This window comes from Hipposideros armiger, unplaced genomic scaffold (genome assembly GCF_001890085.2).
Source record: "Hipposideros armiger isolate ML-2016 unplaced genomic scaffold, ASM189008v1 scaffold_108, whole genome shotgun sequence".
Classification (NCBI taxonomy): domain Eukaryota; kingdom Metazoa; phylum Chordata; class Mammalia; order Chiroptera; family Hipposideridae; genus Hipposideros; species Hipposideros armiger.
In genome coordinates, this window is record NW_017731458.1 from 430,129 (window position 1) to 436,865 (window position 6,737).

Sequence of the window (6,737 nt, forward strand, 5' to 3'; positions counted from 1 at the left end):
ATAAATGAACGATGGAAGGATGAGAGCTGATGATGCTGTGATGCGGAAGATGAGAGGAAGGCGGGAGACAATATTCATTCTTAAGTGTCCTATCTTGCTCAAGACACTAGGTCATAACTCTGATACCCAAGGAAGGAAATAATGGAGAGAGGGCTAGCGATGCCAGAAACCAAGTTTGTGAAATGAGCGATGGAGGACCAGGCTACTGTTTGGGTCACAAATGTTTTTTTTTTTTTTTAACTTGGCAAAAAGGAGTAGGGTAGACTCAGATACTTATTTCTGCGCCTGCAGTCAAATCAGGAATGCTCGGTTCTGCAGTCAGCTCAGGACAGCAAGGAACGAAATCACAACATTTGTCAGGGAGGCTTAAAAGCATCCTGAAGAGGCGGTCCCCGTGGAAGAGCAATCTAGTGGCAATAACGCAGCTTTGCAATCCTACGAGGCCGCAGTGGGAAGCCAGCTTTTGTTCAGCCCAAGCTCATTACCTGCATGAGACAAGGGGCCAGGACCTGCCCTGTGCAGGGAGCGGGTGAGGGGTGGAGGTGAGAAGGTCACCCCTGGGGAGGGACAGGGCTCTCCCTGAGGAAGCAGGGGGGACCCAGCCTGGCATGGGGAGAGGTAAGCATCTGCCTGCAGGGCTCCGCCCAGCACAGCATCCCTGCCCGCTGCCTTGATCCCCTAAGTCATTTATGACCTTTCTTGAAAAAAACGTTCTGTTTTGTGGTGCCGCACATACCTGTATTCCTCGGCCTCCTGGAGGCAGCGATCTGTCGTGTGGCTGTTGGGCGTGATGAGGTTCAGCAGGAAAAAAACCATCAGACCATCGTTTTCCTTTCAAGAAGCCATTAGATGGTTCCATGTGACCTTCAGGGGAGCCCTGGGAAGCTCCAAGAGGACTCTTGCCAAGCGCTCCAACCGGCCCCCACAGAGGTCATGTGCGGAGCGGGCTCTGGGAGCAGCATGCCTCTGCTGCCACCATCGTGGCCTCCCCTAACGGCTGTTGCTCCCATGGCTGGAGCATGCTTGGGGACAAAGTCGGGAGACAAGGCAGGGTGGCCCAGTGGAAGAACACTGGCTCTAGGGGCCAAGGAACCAGGCTTCATGTGCAGCTCTGCCCCTTTCTGCTGAGATAACGTGGGCAGATTATTTGACCTTCTGCAGTTTTTATAAGGAGGCCCCCAAGGATCCCTGGAACAGGTGGAGTACAAGGACGTCAAATGGGGACCGAGGCCCAGCATCACCTGACATTGTGTTCAAAATGCAAATTCTCAGGCTCCAGACCCAAATCAGACACCACAGGGGTGGGGCTCAGCATGTGTGGTCTAGCAGGACCCGGGAGGCGTGTATGCATGTTGAGGTGTGAGCGCATTGCCCTGGAGGAGGATTTTGTCCCATGTCCATCGCCATCTCCAGCTCCGGGCATGCCAGTTAGTAGGGGCCATATGATTAGATGGCCTAGTAGGACCCTAAAATCAATGATGAAGCCCAGACTCACACCGGGGTCTCCAGACTGTCACCCCCTGTTCTTTTCTCGAACACAGGAAGAAAATCTTGCTGTTTTAGTATTTTCGTCTTCCTCTACCACCAAGACATAGCCTGTTGCTTAATTTACTGCTCAGCCTGGGGCATCTGGCAGTGATATGTGCACCTCACCTTGTCTGTTGAGGCCTGTGTTTGTGGAATGGGTGGGGGGAGTTGCTTTGAGCCTGACTTTTAAACCAAGCGGTTATTACATATGGGATACCAGGCAGTGATATCTACACATATCTAATATATAGGCTCCATTATAAATTACAGGGTTTTATGACCCTGTTTTTGCAGATTGATGATGTGAATTGTAACAATGCAATATATCGCTGTATAAGATAACGCCACCAGTGATGGAGGCCTCATATATCATTACCAAATAGGATGCTGCATTTAGAAAGGTGCTGTTTTTGTTTAAGTGCCTTTGCTGGTTTAACACTGTCAGCTCTGAGATGTTCCAAAAACTGGCAGGTTTGGGGCAAATGCCACTTTCCTGAGCCCTCACCATTTCCCAGAGTAGCCAGCTGAAGCTGCCAAGGCGAATATGGGTGTGCCGGGACCAAAAAAGGTGCCCCTTCTGTCCTGCTGCACCCCTCCTCCCTGCATACATGAGCACACGTGCATGCATGCACATGCATACACACACACACACACACACACACACACACACACACACACTTCCCACCTCTCCTCATCCTGTAATCTGTGCCTAATTCCCCAGGAGACATTTTGGAACAAGGATAGATGTGTCTAGACTTCCACTGTATTGCTGGTTTTTCATACTCAAGACAGTGTACATACCAACAGTTAAGCACATGTGCCTTGAAGCCAGGCTGTCTTGGGTTCAAATCCCTGGTTCTACTACTTACCAGCTGGGTCACCTTGGGAAAGTTACTTAACTCCTCTGAGCTTCAGTTTCTTCTTCTGCAAAACAGAGACCAGAGTATAAGCCTTGGTCCTTGCCTCCTGCCCTGCCCTATGTATGGGCTCTCACCCCTTGCCCACTGTCTTCAGACACTAAGAACTCCAATTAGCTCCTTGAACATTCCACATAGAGAGCCTTTCACTCCAGCCTCAGGGCCATGGCACTGGCCTTCTCTTCTGCCAGAAACACTCTTCCTGCGTTCATCTGCTGCTCCCTCTCTCACTTCACTCAGGTCCCTGCGCAAATGCACCTCATGGGAACAGCCTTCCCTCATCACCCTATCCAAAATCTCTCATGCAACTCCCCCAGCCCCAGCCGCCCCAGCCTCTACCCCTTACTCTGTTATCTCCCATCACAGCATGGACCACTCCTGACTACTGACTAATTGATTGGTTGATTATCTGTGTCCTCCTACCCCCACAGAATGTAAGCTTCATGAAGGTGGAAAGAATATAAACTTTCTGTATTTTTAGTGCTATAGTCCCAGCACCACAGACAGCACCCTGCTTAAAGAAATAAATAACTATTGAATGAATGAATGAATAGCACGTGCCTGATTCCAGTTGAGAGAACTGAGATAAAGCATACAAATCAGTTAGCATAGGTCCTGCCATATAGTAATTATATCCACTTACGTTTATTGAGCACTTATTATGTGCCAGACATGGTTTAAGTAGACCCAAAGGAAACAGACAAGAGTGCTAACCATACACCTATTAATTCACCTATTAATTCAGTTAATCCTCAAAACAGTCCTTTGAGGTAGGTGCTATTATTACAATCTCAACTTAGCAAATGAGGAAGCAGAGGCACAGAGGGACAGATAACTTGCCCAAGGTCACCGAGATAATAAGTACTAAAGCCACGGTTCAAAGCTGTGTTATTGTCCTCTGCCCTGCACTCCTGTTAGGCTAAGTGAGCTGGGGATGAAGCTGTGGCTATCATTGTTATTATACCTATCTCCTCTGGATGGCAAGGACCCTGGTGCCACACACGCATGTGCCATCCCTCTTGCCTCACTCAGGAGATGGTGCCAGAGGAGGGAGGGCTGGGTTGTGCTCACAGGGCGCCCAACCCCTTAACTCAGCCACATCCAGTCTGGAAGCTGGTCTGTGGGAGGCAGCATAACATGCACTAGTGTGGGAGTTTGGCGCTCTGGGCTCTTGTCCTGCCCCTGGGACTAATTTGCTGTGTGACCTCAGAGAAGTCACCTCACCTCTCTGAGCCACAGCCTCCTCACCTGTATAATGGAGGTGTGGGATAACAGCCCTCCTCCTGCTGTGGGGCTTCTTAAGAAATGTTTGGACAGACTCCAGTAGAAAATATCGTTAGACTAAGAACCTGAAATAAAGAGATGTTCAAATCCCACTTCCCTCAGGGGGCAAGACCTCATCCATGAAATGTCAGAACAGAAACTGCAAACATCCCCCTGTCCCCCAACCCCCACTCCCAGAGTCAGGAGCCAGATGGGCTTTGTGAAAGAGGGGACCTGGCCAATGGAGCATGCTCACCTGCTAAAGGCAGCACATCACTGGCTGCTGCCCAGTGTTGCGCTCACAAATACAGCCCTGGTTTTGCCAGATTTCTCCAGATAGTCCAGGAATCTGCATTTTTTTATGCGACATCTCTACATGTTCTCAATGTTGACACAATTTGTACCGCAGTTTGTGATGACAGGAGGCACATTTGTGGGCTGAATTAGACCCAGGGGGCTGACAGCCTCCATCTCTGCTGGGATGAAAGAGCTGCCGGCAAAATTACTCAGAGGGAGAAGGGCTCGCCCATCACCTCCACCCAGCAAACCCGGGGGAGACTGGGAACGGCTTCCTCCCATATTCCAAAACCCAGGGGGATATTCTAAGAGAGATGGGGAGGCAGATTTCCTCTTACAGTAAAAATGTTTTCATGTCAGTTTAGTTTTTTGTTATCTTGAAAGTAGTACATGCACACAGTTAAAAAATAAGCAAATAGTATAAAAGCATGTAAATAGCATAATAAGACCCCAGCCCTCTTTCTAGAAGTAAACCAGCAGTTTTCTGTGTCTTTCCAACACATATCTTTTTTTCTTTATACCCTGGGTTCCTATTTCATATTTTATACTTTGTTCTGCACTTTTCACTTCATATGTCTAAGACACATTAAGACACACATTTTCATATTAGCTCAGTCAAATCCATCTTATGTTTTTGGTTGTTTCGTAGTAAACCATTATACGGATTTGCTATCATTTGTTTTACCAGTCCCAGGAGTCGGACCCTCTGGTGGTATCCGGTGTTTCCTACTACAGATAATGCTTCGAAGAACAGCTTTATCCACATGTATTTTTGTATGCCCATGTGGCATGTCTGTAGCCTAGGAATTAATATGCATTTTTCTAACATGACTGCTCAAATCTATGGAAATGAGTCTGACATTAAATAGTGATGTAATGGGTGTCAGAAAAGTCATGACCTAGTTTTTCTATGTTTTTCATTGCAAAAATGTGCCATGACTTTTCCGACAACCCAAATAAACCTGTAATACTATTTTCCTAAGGATGAGTTAAACAGAGAACAAGTATGACTCCAACAGAGAACAAAAATAAAGCAAATGGGGCAAAATGGTAATGATAGGTGACTCTGGGTAGGTCTGTGGGTGTTCTTTGTACTATTTTTTCTAGTTTTCCTGCAGCTTTTCTCTGAATTTAAAATGATTTCCAAATTAAAAGGGTTAGTAAATTACTCTAATGAAACAACATTGTGACTTGCCTGAAATCTTATTAATTATAAGCACCTTAGTTCAGGCTGCTATGTAGATTCTTTTATTCTTTATTTGATTTAAATATTTACAACAGTGATACATGCTTACAATAGCAAGTGAAATAAAACAGTACAAGGACAATAAAGGCAAAATGAACCATCTGCCTCCTCTACCCACCCCCACCCCTCCTATCCACTGAGATAACCAACGTTATCAACCTGGGGTGACTGTCATCCACAGTTTACTCCTTGTTGACACATAGATATGTAAGCATGTGTTCACCTACTTATATACTTTTTTTTAAAAGATTTTATTGGAGAATCGGGGAAGGGGAACAGACAAGTTGCTGTCCTTTTGTTCTTCAGTCTACTTGTGGAGGACGTCGCTTCACTGGCCCATGTTGGTATTATCATTGCGCTCTTCCCAGGTGAGGCAATGGCTCACCTGCCATTGGACAGCCACGCAAGGCAGCTCTCAGCAGCTCATGAAAGCACATGCTCGCTGCCGGCCAGCCTCACTGCAGCCCATGCCATCGCTGGCGACTCATGGCAGCCCAGCTCCAGGTCGAGCTGTTGTTCACCATCGTAGTTGTAGAGGGCAGCGTCACTGGCCCTCATGTGGGATCCAAACTGGGGCCCTGCTAGGGCCAGCCGAGTGGCTCAGTTGGTTAAGAGCTCGCTCAAGAGTTTGAGCTCTGAGCAACAGAGGCTCGAGTCCAGCCCGAGCTGAGCAGCCGCTGAGCTGCCAACAGGTGGCAGGATGGCTCAGCTAAAAATAAATAAATAAAATAAATAAATAAACAAACTGGGGCCCTGCTGCTCAGAGCTGGCGTCCCAAGTCAGCTCTTAACCAACGCGCCACTCGGCCAGCTCATTACTTATATACTTTTAACCAGGAACTATACACATAAGTCTAATAGTAGATTTAGATCTAACACAGCCTTTTCTTTACGTTTCTTTACATTCACATACAATGTTCAGTGCAACTATTTATTTCCTAAATACCATTTTGTCTAATTATAAAAATAACCAATTCATCATAGAAAATGTGGATAATATATCAACATTAAAGGAAGGAAGGAAAAATTACCCTGACCCCCCCCCCCACATACACACACACACACACACCACCACCACCACCAGTGGTAACTACTGTTAGCACTCTTGTCTATTTCCTTTGGGTCTGTTTGCTGTGCACACATTCACGTGTCTGTCTGTCTGTCTGTGTGGGGGTAGTTAATCATTTTGTATGGTTCCTTGTGTCCTGCTCTTTTGAGTTATTGTTGTACTGTTAGCATTATTCCCATGTATTGAATATTTTTCTAAAAAAATGGGGAAAAAATTAACTTAAAGATTAGGTTTGTCATGCCTATGAAGTAGAGAGACAGTCAGGAAGACTTCCTGAAGGAGGTGATGCTTGAGCAAAGCACTGAGGATGAATAGAAGTCAGCCAGATGGAGACCAGGGGGAACTGGGTATGCCTGGCAGAGGGAACAGCATGGGCAAAGGCCTGGAGGTAAGAGGCAGCTTGATGTATTCAAAGCCTA

General features: G+C 46.8%; 1 protein-coding gene across 1 annotated transcript in view; it reads left to right on the forward strand.

Annotated features, from left to right (window-relative positions):
- The window catches only part of ASIC2 (acid sensing ion channel subunit 2), a 296,973-nt gene that overhangs the window by 42,476 nt on the left and 247,760 nt on the right, over nucleotides 1-6,737 (forward strand). The gene's annotated exons all lie outside the window — the stretch shown is intronic.